The sequence below is a fragment of the Glycine soja genome, chromosome 4, assembly GCF_004193775.1.
Source record: "Glycine soja cultivar W05 chromosome 4, ASM419377v2, whole genome shotgun sequence".
NCBI classification, from domain to species: Eukaryota; Viridiplantae; Streptophyta; class Magnoliopsida; order Fabales; family Fabaceae; genus Glycine; species Glycine soja.
Genome location: NC_041005.1, coordinates 43,971,785 through 43,989,674, shown reverse-complemented (window position 1 = coordinate 43,989,674; position 17,890 = coordinate 43,971,785). Strand labels below are relative to the sequence as shown.

The 17,890-nt window shown below is 30.9% G+C and overlaps 1 pseudogene; it reads right to left on the bottom strand.

Moving 5' to 3' along the window:
* Window positions 1-2,368: 2,368 nt before the first annotated feature.
* LOC114408201 lies at window positions 2,369-3,919 on the bottom strand (annotated as a pseudogene).
* Between the last annotated feature and the right edge of the window lie 13,971 nt (window positions 3,920-17,890).

Here is a 17,890-nt window from a genome sequence, read left to right as displayed (position 1 = left end):
TGTTAACTTTTTTTATGATTGTTCTTTATTGGGTTTTGATTGTCTTTAATGATTGATTTTTTATGATTGTTTTTGATTGAGTTTTTGATTGTCTATGATGATTGTGTTTGAGAGTTATTATGATTGTCTTTGATGATTTATTTTGATGATTATGTTTGAAGGTTATGTTGATTATTGATTACTTTTGATGATTTATTATTATTATATATTTTGATTATTTTATACTGGATATGTATTTTTGTGGGTGCAAAATAGTTTGTTTTAATGCCTTTTGGTATCACTTGACTTTCATACATTGCAACAAGTGGCTTTCTCCTCTCTGTTCATGATTTGTTTTTGATGTTGACAAAGGGGGAGAGATAGATAAAAGATAAAATAATAAGGGAAATTATCTATTATTTATGAAACAACTTTTTATATATGAAATCTATGAAATCTTCAACTGTCTCATATAAGCAATCATTGCAAAACCAAGAGGAAGTAAACTATATACAAATAGATATTTTTTGTTGTTGCTCTTAACCTATAGGTGGTTGTCATCATCAAAAAGGGGGAGAATGTAAATCATGCAGATTTTGATGATGTCAAAAAGAATTTGCTTGATAATAATTGTCATCATAAAAAAGGGGAAGAATGTGAATGTATGAATACATGAATTTTGATGATGTCAAAGAAGAATCAAACAAGTTTGCTACAAAGGATAAGCATTTCTTCAAGATTAATACAAGATTGCTTCAACAAACAAAGTCTTGCTTCAAGATTACTTTAAGATCAAACCTTGCCTCAAAACAAAGTGTTTTCAAGACATGCAAGGCTCTAGTAATCGATTACAAGGCAGTGTAATCGATTACTAATAGACAAGTTTGAAAAATAGCTATTAAAAAGGGTTTTGAATTTGAATTTTGAACCTGTAATCGATTACCAGCAACGAAACTCTTGAAATTCAAATTCAAAAGTCATGACCCTTCAAAATATAATTGTCTAATCGATTACCAGAAACCTGTAATCGATTACCAGTGAAGAAATTTAGAAAAAACTTTTTGAAAAGATACATTTCTTCAAACCATTTTGAAAAGGAACGAAGGGCCTATAGATATGTGTGTGTTTGACTTAAAAAAAAAAGATATTCCAAGAGAACTTCATTGCCAAATGCTCTCTCAACAATTCTTGGGCAAACACTTGCAAATCCATTAAGAGTTCATCCATGAACTTCAATTGTAATATTCTTTTCTTAAAGAGAGAATTCTTCTTCTTCTTCTTCTTATTCAAAGAGATTGATTAAGGGATTGAGGGTCTCTTAAGTTGTAAGGATTCCTGAACACAAGGGATGGATTGTCCCTGTATGGTTCAGACTTTGTAAAAGGATTTTTATAAAAAGAGTGGAAAATCTCAAGCGGGTTGCTTGGGGACTGGACGTAGGCACAAAAGTGTGGTCGAACTAGTATAAATCGAGTTTGCATTTCTCTCTTCCCTTATCTCATTTATATTATTGCAATCAATTTTGCCTTGCATGTTTAAAGAACATTATTAAATTGATTGATGCTTTTATTTCTGCATTTTGAGCCTATCATTTAGAAAGGGGCTAAAAGTTTGTTAGTGGAAAATTAATTCACCCCTTTTTAAGATAACTGAGGTCATTTGTCCAACAAAAGTTTCTGAATTGAAGTTAGTCAATCAAGTGCTTGAAACTTTAATAATAAAATAAAACTATTATTATTGTTGTTGCTTTTAGTATTATAATAAAAAGTGAGCAACAAAACAAACAAATGGAAAACTAAAAAAAGAAGGGTTTGACAATAGTGCACTATAATTTTATACTACTTCGGTCACAACTAGATCGTGAGCTAAATCCAATCCTCAAGCCATGCTTGGAAGTTTTTCAATAATTGATTAGAGGTAACAATGCAACAATCGTTTCACACTCAAGGTACCCACCTTGATAACTCAACCCAATAATCTTCCTCACTTCACTATTAAATCAAAAGGACAAATATTTTATTGGTGCTTACAAATACACTCAAGTTTTATCCCCTACTTTTTGTCATTACAAAGCAACAATATATATTTCATATTTATAATGGAGCAAAATGTTGAGATTCAATATGAAAGTCTTGAAAATAACCATTTATTTCACCTTATGTTTCATTTTAATCCCATTTCTCTTGTGCAAGAAAACATGTCCTCCATATTATATAAAAAATAAAAATTATAATTATACAATAATTAATAATGAATTGCCCACCAATGAATACAAGATCCATGTTCTAGCTACTCTTTGTTGGTGCCATCCACGGTTACAAAAATATGTATAAAATATATGGACAAAGCCTATTGTTTTCTTAATTTTTCCTTCATTCTTGCTTTAATTCTAAGCTATCTTGAAAGGAGGGGATCTGAGAGAAGGATTAGCAAAAGGACCCTCAAGTAATCCCTTTGCTATTAGCCTATATGTTGCTTCAGTGAAATGGGGTCCATCCCAATTTATACGTTTTGAAGGATCAGGGCAAACCGTTGCGGCTGGACTTCCACAAGCTATTTGTAAACTGAGATTGTAAGGTTCACCCTTTCCACAACATGCTCTGAAAGTCTCAATTTTACCAGAAGAAAAGTCTGCATTACATAAATTAATGAACATGATAAGAATAAACCATTACAAAATTAGCAATCACATGTAACTATATATTATTCATCTAATAAAAAATAAAAACACAACCCACCATATTGTTGTGGTGCTTCAAATAAACGTTTGGTAGCACCATAATAGTCAAAATATGTTAACATTTGGTTTCTCTTGTCTTAATGTCTCTATAGCCTTTTTGAGTTGCTCATTATAGTACTCAATGAAAGCATTATAAGTTGTTAAACACCCAAATTGATCATAGTCATCTTTCTTATCACTATTCACTATTGTCAAAACAGCAGAATTGCACCCAATTGGAAAGTTTCCTGGTACCACTAGCTCTACCGCTCCTTCTTCAATTAATTTATAGTAAATAGAAAAAAAAATCAATTTCTAATCAACCATATTTCAAATCCAAGTTTAATTAAATTATTAAAATTTAAGTTGGCAAAAAAAATGATGTAGCATACGGAGGTGGTATCTATAATTGCTCCAACAATTGGTGGAACCATTTCACGATGTTCTGTAATATTTTTATATGGGATAATCGCATTAATGTCATTCCCACCAATCTCTCCCACTAAAAACAATGAGTTTTTGAAGTATTTATTGCACTCAGTCAAAAAAGGAATAAACATTGTTAGTCATATTGGAAAAAAAATCTCAAATATTTAACTTAAACATTGTTAAAGGAGTTTCAGTAAAACTTTCTTTGCTTTTACAAAGGGGAGGTTTAAGCTTTTTAAACAAATCAAGTTGAGCACTCAATGAATAAGCAGCTTCATGTACATGAATTCTTTTTCCTTGCAAAAAATCCTTATCAAGTGCAATTGAACCAGCGAATGCAAAATTTACTCCTTTCTTAATGTTTTGTGCTTTGGTAAGATTTAGATAGGCTGACAACATTGGCATCCCATATGCCTCAGCTAAAATTGAAATGATCATATATATGTTAGTTTAATAAACAATTTGTGACCGCTAAGATGTATTGTGTCATATACTCCCTTTCACACAATGACATTTTATTTAAGCTATATGCAACAAAAAAGGTTACAATATACCTATGAAATCTATGATTAGTCGTCCATTTGACATGCGCCCAGAAGGATGTTTAAACTATGTTGAACCATAAAGACTATTGCTAGGCATTTGTGGGTGGTAAGTAGCAGCATTTCCAGTGTCGCTTATAGAGTCACCGAAGTTGAAAATGGCTTCATATGGAAGTGGATTGGCATTTGAAACAACATTTCCAAGGAAACCATAAGCAAAAGTTATGCTAAAGAGAATGAAGATCTTCATAATGATGCTTTAAGCTAGGTTAGGTAAACTTATGTGTGATGGTGCATACTTATAAATTGGAATTAAGTGCTTTATATATTGTCACAACAACCATTGCTTTGTTTTGTGATATATTTGTCTTCTAATTTTGACATGGTTCTTAAAAAAACAAGTCATGAATTGTTATATAAGATATTTATTAAACTAAAATATGTCCTTAAATACGAGTTTGTTACTCCTCTAAGTTATTTTGTGCTATTTTTTGGCTTTTCTATAATTACCATGCATACAGCTGAATATTTGTAATGAGATTCATACACAACAAACATGGACAGTAAAGTTTCTATAAATGTCTTCATACCTCACAAATTTGTTTCCATCGTTGTGATTCTATTTCACACACATGCATATATGTACATAACTCAGTCCATGTAAAACTAAAATTAAGGATAATTATTTTTTAATTTATATAATATCTTTTTATCTTAATTATTGTTTTAAGGGTAAAAAAAAATGACACAACAAAACTCAAATCTATATATTCAGAATTTCATCAAACATATATATGTGAAAAAATATCTGACTTGCTAATAATCGGTTAACGTAACATTCTCGGATAATTTATACAAAGAGATGCCCAATATACTTCTCATATTACACACTACTATAGAAAGAAACTTTACTATTTATTAGAAGTTTTTTAACCAATATTATTGTATTGAATATGAAAATATATATTAGACACTAACAAAATCAATACTATTGAAACTTTGCTTTATTAGGGATTTTGCACAAAAGTAATAAAAATAAATTAAAAAGTAATTACTTTAAAGAAATATTTTTTGTTAGCAATTCTTATGTAACCTCTAACTCTCTCTCTATATATAATTATATTCACTATTAAAAGATTAATCACCTGTTAGTAAATTACATACATTTAATATTAAGTAAAAAAATTATTGTTTTGATGTAAAAATAAATACACAACTTAGTATTTAATAAAGAAAGTAATTTATTTTATCAATTGTGAACAACAATTGATATTTAACAAATCTGGTAAATAATTAAATAAATAAGATGATTATTAATTTAAATCAAGAATAAAACAAAATATCATTAACAATTTATTTTACAAACCATTAATTATATAAATTACACAGGCAATTATTTATAAATAAAAATTTCAAATTAATTAAATAAAAAAATTAAAACAAACAATTGCTATTTAGTAAAAAATTATAGATATTGAATAAATTATTAAATGAATATAGAAAACTTATTATTTTTATAATCATATATAATAAAAAGTTATACAATAAGAGAATAAAATTATTATTATTATTATTAAAAATAGCAGCAAAACAAACAAATGGAAAGTAAAAAAAAAAGTGTTTGGGGGATAATGTATTATAATTTTACACCGCTTCGGTCACAACACGTGACCTATATTCAGTCTTTGTAATGTTGTGATTTCTATAATTCTTGATGAAATATTTTTATTAGATTGCAAAAGTAATTAAATTTAATTTCAGTGTCTGTAATTAATTAATTAATTATGAGATGATAGATTGTTATTTTATGTCTATGTTTATGTATGTGTCATATTGTATTTTTTTTATTAGTTTTAGCATATTTGGGCCTTGGTGAGTGGACCTTGAGTGATGAGAATGAGATGAGTGAGTTTAATGAGCTATAGGGTGCAAAGAGAAGGAATGTGAAGAGTCATAAACTTTCCCAAAACCCTTGCATAATTAGAAACACAACACAAAAGTTCTCCTTCTACTCTTTTCTTTCTCTCCTAGAAAATAAATTCCTTGAGAATTCGAGAACATAGTTATCTTGCTCAAAGAATATCTTTTTCTCCTCTCTTTAGTGTTTATTGGTTGTCATTGGTGTGGTAAGCACCTCTCCTCCCTCTTTTATATCTCCATTTTCGTTTTTCCTAAGGCACCATGGGGTTTCCACGTAAAAGGCTTAGTTTTTGGGTTTACATTTGACTATGGGTTGGTTTTAGATATGGATAATGCCCTTGTAGTGTGAATTGCTAGGGGAGTCTAGGAAAGCTTCCTTCTTAGACTCAAAGCTCCTTCCTTTCCTTTTTCCTCTTCACAAAAGCATCTTTTGGAGTTTGAACAGGTAAAGGAAGCTTTACTTTTTTTTCTATGGTTAGGTTGCTTTGAATTGGTTTAAATGTTGCTTGAGAATGAACCATGTTGTTTAAAAATGGAAGTATGCACATTTGGAATTTTGAGTTTTGAAATTGGATTTTCTTTAATTATTTGATGAAGATTGATGAATACTTCCAATTTGTAAAGGGTTTTAGTGTTGTTTATGTATTGATATTGATAGAAAATGATTTGGGTTTGTTTTGTGATGATTTGGAAGTCATAAAAGGCTCATGTCCGAGTTGCATTTAATGACCAATTTTGAGTCTAAAAATCAGTTTTGAGTCCAATGACCAATTTTGAGTCTAAAAATCAGTTTTGAGTCCAATGACCAATTTTGATGTAACTGTGATTAATGCTCATTTTCCTTGCATAAATTAATTATTTTGATATCTTAATGAATTGATGATGATATGACATGTGGTTGAAATGATGTTGTTTTTATTTATTAGAGTTGACTTTATGTTAAGATCATGAGATTCACATTCATATTAGTTTTTGGTTAGTTATTTGCAAGAATTCAGGGTGTTGAAATGTCTTGCTATACTTATTGAACTATAGGTGGATTCATGAGTGTGATGAACATATGAATGATGAATCTATGATATTATAACCTCTTATGGTGTTAAGATTAATGAATGAATTAGTGGTGATGTATGATATTGATTTGAATGATGATAACATGCATGCACTAATGAATGATATTACATGTGAGTAGACACGTAAGTTGGGGGTGCTAAGAATGCTCTCAACCTAGTGTTGAATGTTGTCGATGGTGACTAACGGTGAAAGGACCTATAGAATGAATGGGTAGACAAATTCCTAAATAGGTTAAGGTCATTGCAAGCCTGACTAGTGGTAAGTCACTGTTCATACTCATCCATTTTCGATAAAATCACACTCAAGGTACCCACATTGACAACTTAAGCTTGAGATCCTCCTCACTTAACTATCTAATCACCCACTAGGAATCACACTCCATATAGTAACTTGGGAATCTCACAATGCAAACATGAGACAAACCACTCATAGAACTTGGGAAAAACCTTTTCTACAATCACCAAGGAAACCCACTCTTGGATTTCACAAAATAGTAAGTCAAAGACAATGAACAAATTTTAATAGTGAAGATATCACAAATTGAAGTACTATGACTCAATCCCTATAAGGATTTGGATTTGGCTCAAGAAAACATAAACCCTTTTAGTTTAATATGTTTGTCTTCTATTATCTTAGCCAGATGAAAATTAGCTTTTATAAAGATATTATAAAGATAGAATCAAATAAATTATTAATCCTTAAACAAATTTGGAAAAGATTAAGATTTTAAATTTTATTATGAAATTTGATTGTCATGAGAGTTATTTCTTACATGAAGGGATCAATTCCTTCACGTGAAAATTGATTTCCTACGAGCAATCTTTGTTAAAATAATTTAGTCACATTTTAGTGTTTGTAATATAGAAACTTATATTACAGACAAAATGTAGAGATTAAAAATTTGTAAAGACAAAAGATCAATAAAAAAAATTGTAGTCACTAAAATTAAAAAAAAAATGTTGTTCTTTTAGTATTAATATTAAGATTTTAATATTAATGTTGTTGTTTTAAACTTATTTTTGTATCATTTAGGTGAATTTAAATTTAAGTTTTAATTAAATTTAAAGTTATATATTTTAGTTAAAAGATGTCCTCCAAAATCTAAGGATGTCCTCGTATCTTTTAAACAAATAAATTTTAGTCACCAGAACTTTTTTAACAAATCTTATTGTATTTTAAAAGTCAAGGTGGAATTTCAACAATTCCCATCCATCACAGAAAGAACTTGGAGAAGGGATAGGCTCACTCATGAATTTGATGAGAGAGATGCACGCAAAATTTCAACAATTCCTATCCATCATCTCTGGGAAGACTTCCAGTTGCATCACAAAATTTTCACTGCCATTGATATTATGTCCATTTCCTCTTGTCACATCTCAATGTCATCAATTTCTTCTTTAATGCTTATATGTTCTTTCATTTTTTTTCTTGTCAAATAGTTTCTCTTTTGCTTTATCTATTTTCTGGTCCTTCATTTTTTAATTCTATTTTCTTTGTTTATGGTAATTTATTGAAGAGATGGCATGGATACAAATAAAATAAATAAAAGGAAGAAAAGAAAATGAAAAATTTTGAAAGGAGAAAAAAATGAAAGAACACATTTGAGACATGTCTTGTCGGATATCTTAATATAAAATATACATAAATAAATATATAAATATATTTATTCTTTAGCCGTAACTATTTCTTCCACATATTCAACTTTGAGAAGAAAAATAAAAGGAGAAACCACGAAGATGTATTGCTTGAGCTCAACCAATCTCAAGAAATTACTTCATTCCTTAGCATCGTACGTGTGTGTGCGTGGGCTGAAGTGCTGTTATGTTTCATATATATTAATCTATTTATTACTGTCTATTTATTATTTATTATCTATTACTTCTATTTTATCTATCTATCTTCTATCTATTCTATATTAAAAGTCCCCCCCTTATTACTATTCAAGTTTCACATGTCAAAATTTTAGACAAAATTTTCCCGTCCTTTTCAAGTGCATCATATTCATTTGCCTTTTGATTATAGTCTTTTTTTATTTTGAGTGCGCCCTTACCATCATTCATTATAGTCTTTTTTTATTTTGTTCATCTTTTATTTTTACACAAAATAATTACTCAATATTATTAGTATAATTTTATATTTAAAATAGAATTTTATAAAAAAAAGTAATTAAGAGGATTATTCGATTGGGATGATGGTTAGTAATTAATATATTTTTTTAACCAGAATAATTACTTCATTCTATAATAATTTTAGACTTAAAGTTTCATAAATAAAAATTAGACTATAAGTATTCATTATCTAATACAAAAAATAATTTCTTTACACTTAAAACTATAAAATTCAATTGAATTACTAAATTTATTATCAATTATTTTACACAAATGATTACTTTAATCATTTTGAATTTAAAGTTTACTGAGCCAAAAGTATTAAAAATTATAATATGAATATAATATTTTTTCAATTAGTACTGCATTATTTTGGTCATTTATTATTTTTATGCAAAAACAATCATTTAAATATTACTAATACAATTTTAGATTTAGAATATATTTCTATTAAAAAATAATTAATTTATATTTTTTTAATTAAATGAATATTCACTTATTAATGGGACAAGGACAAGTAGTAAAGTATCTATAATACTTTAGAATTGTTTTTAAATTAAATGGATATCCACTTATTAACAGAATCAAGACAAGGAGTAAATTGATAGAGCAAGACTCACTCACACAATATTTAGAGAGATCAATGAAAAATGAATGTTATTGAATCTCAATAAATTAGATTACATCAACTCCATATATATGTGGAGTGAATACAAACAAACTAACACAAGTTAGTTATTAACTAACTAACCTCCAAACCCAACTATCTTTTGAATTATTAGTTATTCACTAACTAACACCCCCCTTTAGTTCAAAAGCTCTTCCTATCTACAACACCTAATGCTTCTGTCAACTTTACAAATCTATCAATCTTCAAGGCTTTTGTTAGTATATCAACAACCTGTATCTTTGTCTTGCAGTAGATGACTTCAATCCTTCCATGATTGACCAGCTCTCGAAGAAAATGGAACTTTGTCTCAATGTGTTTGCTTCTGCCATAGGAAACTAGGTGCTTTGCCAAATTGATATCAGACTTGTTATCCATTAACAACTGTATTGACTTCTTCACTTTAATCTTCAATTCCTTAGACACTGAATCATGCCACATAGCTTGACAAGCAGTAAAAGACCCTGCTATATACTCAGCTTTACATGTTGAGAGTGCCACCACTGACTGCTTTTTAGAACACCATGAAATTGGTGCCTCTAAGAACTTGAATATGTAACCTGTAGTTCTCTTCTCGTCTGACTTATCCCTACACCAATCAGAGTCAAATAGCCAATCAATTTATTCCCTTGTTGCACTAATTTGCTAGGAAATAACACACCATACTCAAGTTTGCCTTTGATGTACCTTAAAATTATCTTGGTTTCCATCAAATGACTTTTCCTTGGCTTAGACATGTATCTGAATAAAAAATGAATTTATCCTTCTATTCCAGGCTTTAGGTGCCTGTTTAAGACCATACAAGGTCTTATTCAACTTGTACACCATTCTTTCCTTCCTTTTGATCTCAAAACCTAGAGGTTGAGTGACATAAACCGACTCATCTAGGAATCCATTTACAAATGTCGATTTCACATCCATGTGGAATAGGGACTAGCCATTGCTACTAGCCAAATCTATCACCAATGTCATTGTCTCCAGCCTTGTTACTGGAGCAAATACTTCGGTATGGTCCACCCCTGGCTTCTGCTTGAATCCTTTCACCACTAACCTTGCTGTGTGCTAGCTACAGACTCATTTGGATTCAATTTCAGTCTAAATACCCATTTTACATCTAAGGCTTTCTTGTGAGGAGTGTGACACTCTCTACTTCGACATACATATTTATATAATATTATACATAAAAATGTATAATTAATTAAAATAATTTTATTCAATAAACATAAATGAGCTCACGTGGGTAAAAGGTTCTCATTCGCGTTAATCACCAAATTAAAAACTTATCAAATAAGGGTATCAAAACATCTCTAGCCCAAAACAAGGTCATCCAATTTTTTACAAAAGGAAACAAGTTAAGCAGCGAAATAACATAAAGTAACATGTTCAGAACATTATGCAAATAATACAAAAAACTTATGTCCCAATGTCACATCGAGCATTGTGTTCCAACATCCTCTAGCATGAGGTTCTCCATAGTCATTCACCTAACCATCTACTCCCACGAACACAAAGTTCGAGATCATCACAGGATCTAAACACAAACAACACACATGGAGTGAGTTATCGCATTCCTAACTAATAGAGAGAAATGGAACAACATGGATATACATAGCATATAAATGAAATAACACTTACTTAAACACAACTCACATCATTCCTCCACTTATCGCGTGAAATCACATCTCAACATCACACGTCTCACACATTTTCACATCATTCACGTATACAAGGATCAAAACACAATATCACTTAACCAATCAATATCGATCAATACACAAGTGTTATGCAGCAAATATACTAAGACTCGATCCTATATGCAATTTGGTACCATGTTAGTGAAAAACCTCATCGGGCATCTAGGAGTACATGACAAGACAAACCACACACTAGTAAGTCAGGTTACTCTCACTAGGTAAAATCATAAGGAGATCAATCAAGGTCACGTTGTTTTGCGAGAATGCTCTAACCATGTGGGATTGGCACAAACTTAAAATGTAAATGTATAAATACAGGTTTTTTATGATGCCAAAAATATAATCCAACAAGATTGCTTCAAGAAATATTCAAGGTTAAGCAAACAAAGATTGCTTCAAGATTAATTCAAGGTCAAGCAAACAAGATCAAGAAAAAGATAAGGCCTTAGTTCATTTGTTAAAAGAATCTTACTGGTTGATCAGCTTTGGCCTCAAACAGTTATTTTCAACAACTCAAAGGCACTGGTAATCGATTACCAGACATTGTAATCGATTGCCAGAGACAAGATTTCAAATGAGCTTTTTAAAAAAAGGGTTTTGAAATTTGAATTTTAAATCTTGTAATCGATACCAAATGTTTGTAATCGATTACCAGTAACGACACTTTAGAAAACACTTTGAAAAGTTATGACCCTTCAAAATATAATTGTGTAATTGATTACCAGAATCCTATAATCGATTACTAGTGAGAAAAATTTAGAAAAACTTTTTGAAAAAACACATCTCTTCAAACCATTTTGAAAAGGCACAATGCACATATATATATGTATGTCTGACTTCGAAAAGTAAGAGAGAGATGTTCTAAGAGAACTTAATTTTCAGATGCTCTCTCAACAACTATTGGGCAAACACTTGCAAATCTATTAAGAATTCTTTTAGGATCTTCAATTTGTATCATCTACTCTGCAAGAGAGAAATCTTTCTATTCATCTCATAAACTCAGTTGTAATCAAGAGGCTGGTTGTCTCTTGGATTGTGAGGATATTGAACACAAGGGTGAGGGATCTCAAAGTGTGTTCAAAGTCTGTAAAGGATTTATAGAGATAGTGGAAAAATCTCAAGTGGGTTGCTTGATGACTGAACGTAGGCACGGGAAATGGCCGACCCGGTATAAATCGAGTTTGTAATTCTTTCTTCCCTTATCTTCTTTATTTTATTGCAATCAATTTTATCTTGCATGTTTAAAGAACATTATTAAATTGATTGTTGCTTCTTCCTTTGCATTTTGAGCCTATCTTTTAAAATGGGGTTAAAAGTTTGTTAGTGGGAAATTTTGTAAGACTTAATTCACCCCCCTCTTAAGTTATTGAGGTCACTTATCCAACATAAAAGAGCACTCAAACCAGGTGTATTTACCCCCAAGGCCTAGAATCTGAAGAGTCCGTTAGGGCCTCTCCCTCCTAATTCAAGTCCAACCCAGAAAACATTTTAGCACACAGACCCTATCTATGAACTGTACAAAAAACACGACTCCTCAATTGTTCTCAAAATAATTTTAACTTGTCGCACATCAAAGTGATTAAACTCGTTGAGTTCCTACAGTAGATTCCATCACAATACTTATCGCGCATTAACTTGTTGCCCTTAAAGGGTCTTACAGTCGTGTGATTGTACGGTTCATAGCTCCTAACTCAATGCACACAATATCTCAATATATATGTATCTCACAATCATCACATTTTCAATTTATTACTTACACACAATCTCAATCACAATTTTATGATCCCAATATAACAATTTATCATGCTAATATAGTAAATCTTACCCAAAATATAAATGAATTATACAAAAATACTTCTCACAACATGGGGAGTAAAACCCCTCAAACAATTTCACATAATCATATCAAAATCAAAGGAATCAAAATCGTAGGTTCAAAAACAAAAAACACTAAGAACACTTAATTTTATCAACCAATTAGCATCAAGGCATACATTGTCTTGTCAAACACAACAATCTCATAATTATAATCGTAAAGGAAGAATTACAATACAGTAAATATCTCAAAACAAACCCCAATTTGATTATCTAATGATCCCTATACATGTTCATTCTAACCTCAATTGTGATAAACTCACCCTTTACCTTTAAGCGGGTTCACATGTGTAGTCCAGTAGTGATAGCGGTGTCTCTAGTGGTTCCCTAAGATTACTCAAGCTTTTTCTTTGGTTGCTCTGCTAGGGTTTTCAAGCGTTAGAGAGAAGGAGAAGGAATTGGAACCTCTTCACTGTCTCCGTGCGAAGGAAGTTTCAATCACCATAAAAATTATTTTGCAAATCTCAACGGTGGGCATGTGAGAAAATAAGTCCAGAACCTATTGTGCAAATTTCACGATGATCCAACGGTTAAGGGTTTTAGGATTGTAGTTTTACAAGAACAAATTTGAGTGTATGCAAGAAAAAGAAAGCTTTGTGTGAGGGACATTTCTCTCGCCACAGACATTATTTCACAAATCCCAACGGTATGGATGTATGAAAATGAATTCAAAACTTGATGTTCCAATTTCATTACAATCCAACGGTTAATGAGTCCAATATCATAATTTTACTAGGATATGTTTAAGTGTATATGCGGGAAAAAGAGAGAGTTTTGAAAGAGGGAGATGAGAAAAAGAATTTGAGAGGAAGAGAGAGTGTAGAGATGTATAAAAAATGGACCTAATATGTTTTTATTTATAGCTAGGATACTCTCAGCCTATTATTTACTCTATTTTTCTTTATTTTATTATTTTATAAAAAGGAACTCAATTTTACTCTCTATCAAATGAATAAATATAACATATTTTTTATTTTCTAAGAACATATATTTATTTTATTTATCTTAAAATTATTATTTTAATTAATAAAACTATTTCTTCTTATTCCTTTTTAATTTATTTTACGAAAAATTGGGTGTTACAAGGAGGTAGCTCAATCAATTCATGGGTGTGATTCCTCTCATTTGCTTCTAATTCTTGAAGCATGGCTTTCTTCCACACATCTTATTGCAAGGCCTCTTCATGATCAATTGGTTTTACATGAGCTATTAAAGTAAAATGGACTGAGTTTCCATCAGGTGTGACTTCACTATCATGAAGTGTCTCGTATTTTGAGAGTCTAGAGGGAATGTGTCTTTCCTTTTGTGGCCTTTGAGTCTTATTCACATTAGTTGTTGCTTCAATCTCATCATTTGATTCCCTTCCGTTTTGCTCAGATTCCAAGTGAACATCTTGTAACTGAATTGAAACACTTGGATTTTGACTACTGCTAGCTCAATCCCGGCAATTCCATGAATTAGCTTCACACACAATCACACCTCTACTGACTTCAATTTTCTATTTTACAGGGTTGTATAAGTTGTATGCACCAGTTTGATGATAGCTAACTAGAATCATAGGCTTACTCTTATCTTGTAGTTTCTTTCTCTTTGCATCAGGAATGCATTTGTAACATAAGGAATCAAACAATTTGAGGTGACTCACCAATGGTTTTCTTCCAGTCCAATACTATTTAGGAACTTTCTCCTTTAGTCTCTTGGTAGAACACTTGTTGAGCAAGTAAGCTGCAATAGTTAGTGCTTTACCCCCGAAGTTATGCGGCAAACCTTTCTGTTTAAGTAAACTCCTTGCCATATCAAGTATTGTTTTGTTTCTTCTTTTTGCTAGATCATTATGTTGTGGAGTGTAGGATGTTGTGACTTCATGTTGAGTGCCACATTTCTCACAAAAATCTTCAAACTCCCTAAAGGTATACTCTCCACCACCATCTGTCCTCAAAACCTTGACCAGTTTACCACTCTGCCTTTCAACCATTGATTTGTGTAGAAGCCAATGCCTTTGGTGTTTTGATGATGATCATGATGATTTGATGCAAATGATGCAAATGGGCTTTTCAAGTTTATATTCAAGACAATGATTCAAGAATACAAGCCACAACATCAAGATGATCACTAATATTTTAGGAAGGGAATTCCTAATTGATATAGCAAAAGGTTTGGCCAAGTAACTTAAGTTAAAAAGTGTTTTTCAAGAAATTTACTCTCTAGAAATCGATTACCAGAGGATGTAATCGATTACCAGTGGCCAAAAATGATTTACAACAGCTACTAAATATTTGAATTCAAATTTTAGACTGTGTAATTGATTACACAATATTGGTAATCGATTACCAGCAGTTAATAAACGTTTTAATTCAAATTTTAAAAGCTGTAATCGATTACACAAATCCTGTAATCGATTACCAGACAAGATTTTCAGAAAAATATTTCTAAGAGTCACAACTTCTCAAATGGTTTTTTACATGACCATCAATGGTCTATATATATGTGACTTAGAACACGAATTTGCTGAGAGTTTTTCAGAACAACAAGTGTTTATTCTCTCAATGAGCAAAATCATTTTATCCTCTTAAGAATTCCTTGGCCAATTCAATTGCAATTCATTAAGGAATCATTTGAGTGCTCACATTGTAAAATCTATCTCTTTCAAGAGAGATTCATTCTTCTTCTCTTTCTAATTCTCTAAGGGATTAAGAGACCGAGGATCTCTTGTTGTAAAAGAATTCTGAACACAAAGGAAGGATTGTCCTTGTGTGTTCAGAACTTGTAAAAGGATTTTACAAGATAGTGGAACTCTCAAGCGGGTTGCTTGGGGACTGGACGTAGGCACAAGGGTGTGGCCGAACTAGTATAAATCTAAGTTTGCACTTTCTCTTCCCTTAAACTCTTTTATTTATTATTGTTTTATATTTAGATTGTTCTATTTGAATCAATATTTAAGAAGTTCATTGTTAAGGGAATTTGTAACTTGAATAGAAAGTGAAATAGAATTTTAATTGGGGAAATAATTTGTAATATCTTAATTCAACCCCCCCTTCTTAAGATATCTGAGGCCACTTGTCTAACAAGTGGTATCAGAGCTTCATTCTTGTATAAAGTTTAGAAGCTTCAAGAAAAATGGCTTCAGCAAACTTCTTATTTCCAGAAGGAAATTCTATCAATAGACCTCCAATCTTTAATGGAGAGGGTTACCACTACTGGAAAACCCGAATGCAAATTTTTATTGAGGCAATAGGCTTAAGTATTTGGGAAGCCATAGAAATAAGGCCTTATATACCCACCACAGTAGAAATAATTACAAAATATGGAAGCACATCAAGTGAAAGCATAACAATAGAAAAACCTAGAGATAGATGGTTTGAAGAGTATAGAAGACGAGTACAATACAATTTAAAAGCCAAAAACATAATAACATCTACCCTGGGAATGGATGAATATTTCAGGGTTTGAAATTGTAAGAGTGCTAAGGAAATGTGGGACACTTTACAATTAACACATGAAGGAACTACAAATGTTAAAAGATCTAGGATAAACACACTAACTCATGAATATGAACTGTTTAGGATGAATGCAAATGAAAGCATTCAAGACATGCAAAAGAGATTTACGCATATAGTAAATCATCTTGCAGCCTTAGGGAAAGAATTTCAAAATGAAGATCTCATAAACAAAGTGTTAAGATGTTTAAGCAGAGAATGGCAACCTAAAGTAACAGCCATTACTGAATCAAGAGATTTATCTAACATGTCTCTTGCTACTCTATTTGGAAAGTTACAGGAACACGAAATGGAATTATTGAGATTACGCCAACATGAAGAAAATGACAAGAAAAAGGAGGGAATTGCTCTTAAGGCCTCATCTTCAATCCAAGAAGAAAGTGATAAGGAAAATGATCTAGATGAAGATGATGATCTAAGCCTTTTTGTAAAAAGATTCAACAAGTTTCTTAAAGTAAGAGGAAATCAAAGGCGACCCAATTTTAAATCTAAAAGAAGGACATAAACTTCATCCTCTACTCCAAAGTGCTTTGAGTGCAATCAACCTGGACATCTAAGGGTTGATTGTCCCATCTTCAAGAAAAAGATGGAGAAGTCTGAAAAGAAAAATCTTAGTGAAAAGAAATTGAAGAAAGCATACATCACATGGGATGAAAATGATATGGAATCTTCTGAAGATTCAGAAAATGAAGAGATAAACCTCTGCCTTATGGCTAAAAGTTATGAAAGTGATGAAGAGGTAATATCTTCAAATAACTTATCCATTTCTTTTGATGAATTACAAGATGCATTTGCTGACTTGTATAAAGAGTCAATTAAACTTGCAAAATTAGTTTCATCTTCTAAGAAAACAATTTCAAATTTAGAAAATGAAATTTCAAAATTAAACAAAGAATTAGATCATCTTAGAAATGAAGTCTCAATTTCTAAATCAAATGAAAAAGTTCATATCTCTACTATTTCTGACAAGAAAATATCAGATTCTTGTAGTTGTTGTGAAAAATATGAAAAAGAAATTAAAAAGTTGAAAAACTCACTTGCAAAATTTTCTTATAGTAAAAATAATTTAGATGTCATATTAGGAAAACAAAGATATGTCTCCAATAAGGCTGGACTAGGATATAAATCTGAAAAACAACAAAAATTTCATAAAAACTTCTCCACTTCCACACAAAAATATAATTCTAGTTCTATCACTTGTTTTTACTGTGGAAGAAAAGGACATGGCATATCTACTTGCTACTTTAAGAAAAACTACAGCAACATTAAAATGATATGGGTCCCAAAAGGATCCTCAGTTTACACTAACACACAAGGACCCAATAAAGTTTTGGTAGCTAAGTCAAAAACTTAATTATGTAGGTGTCTTTGAGGAAGGAGTGGTAC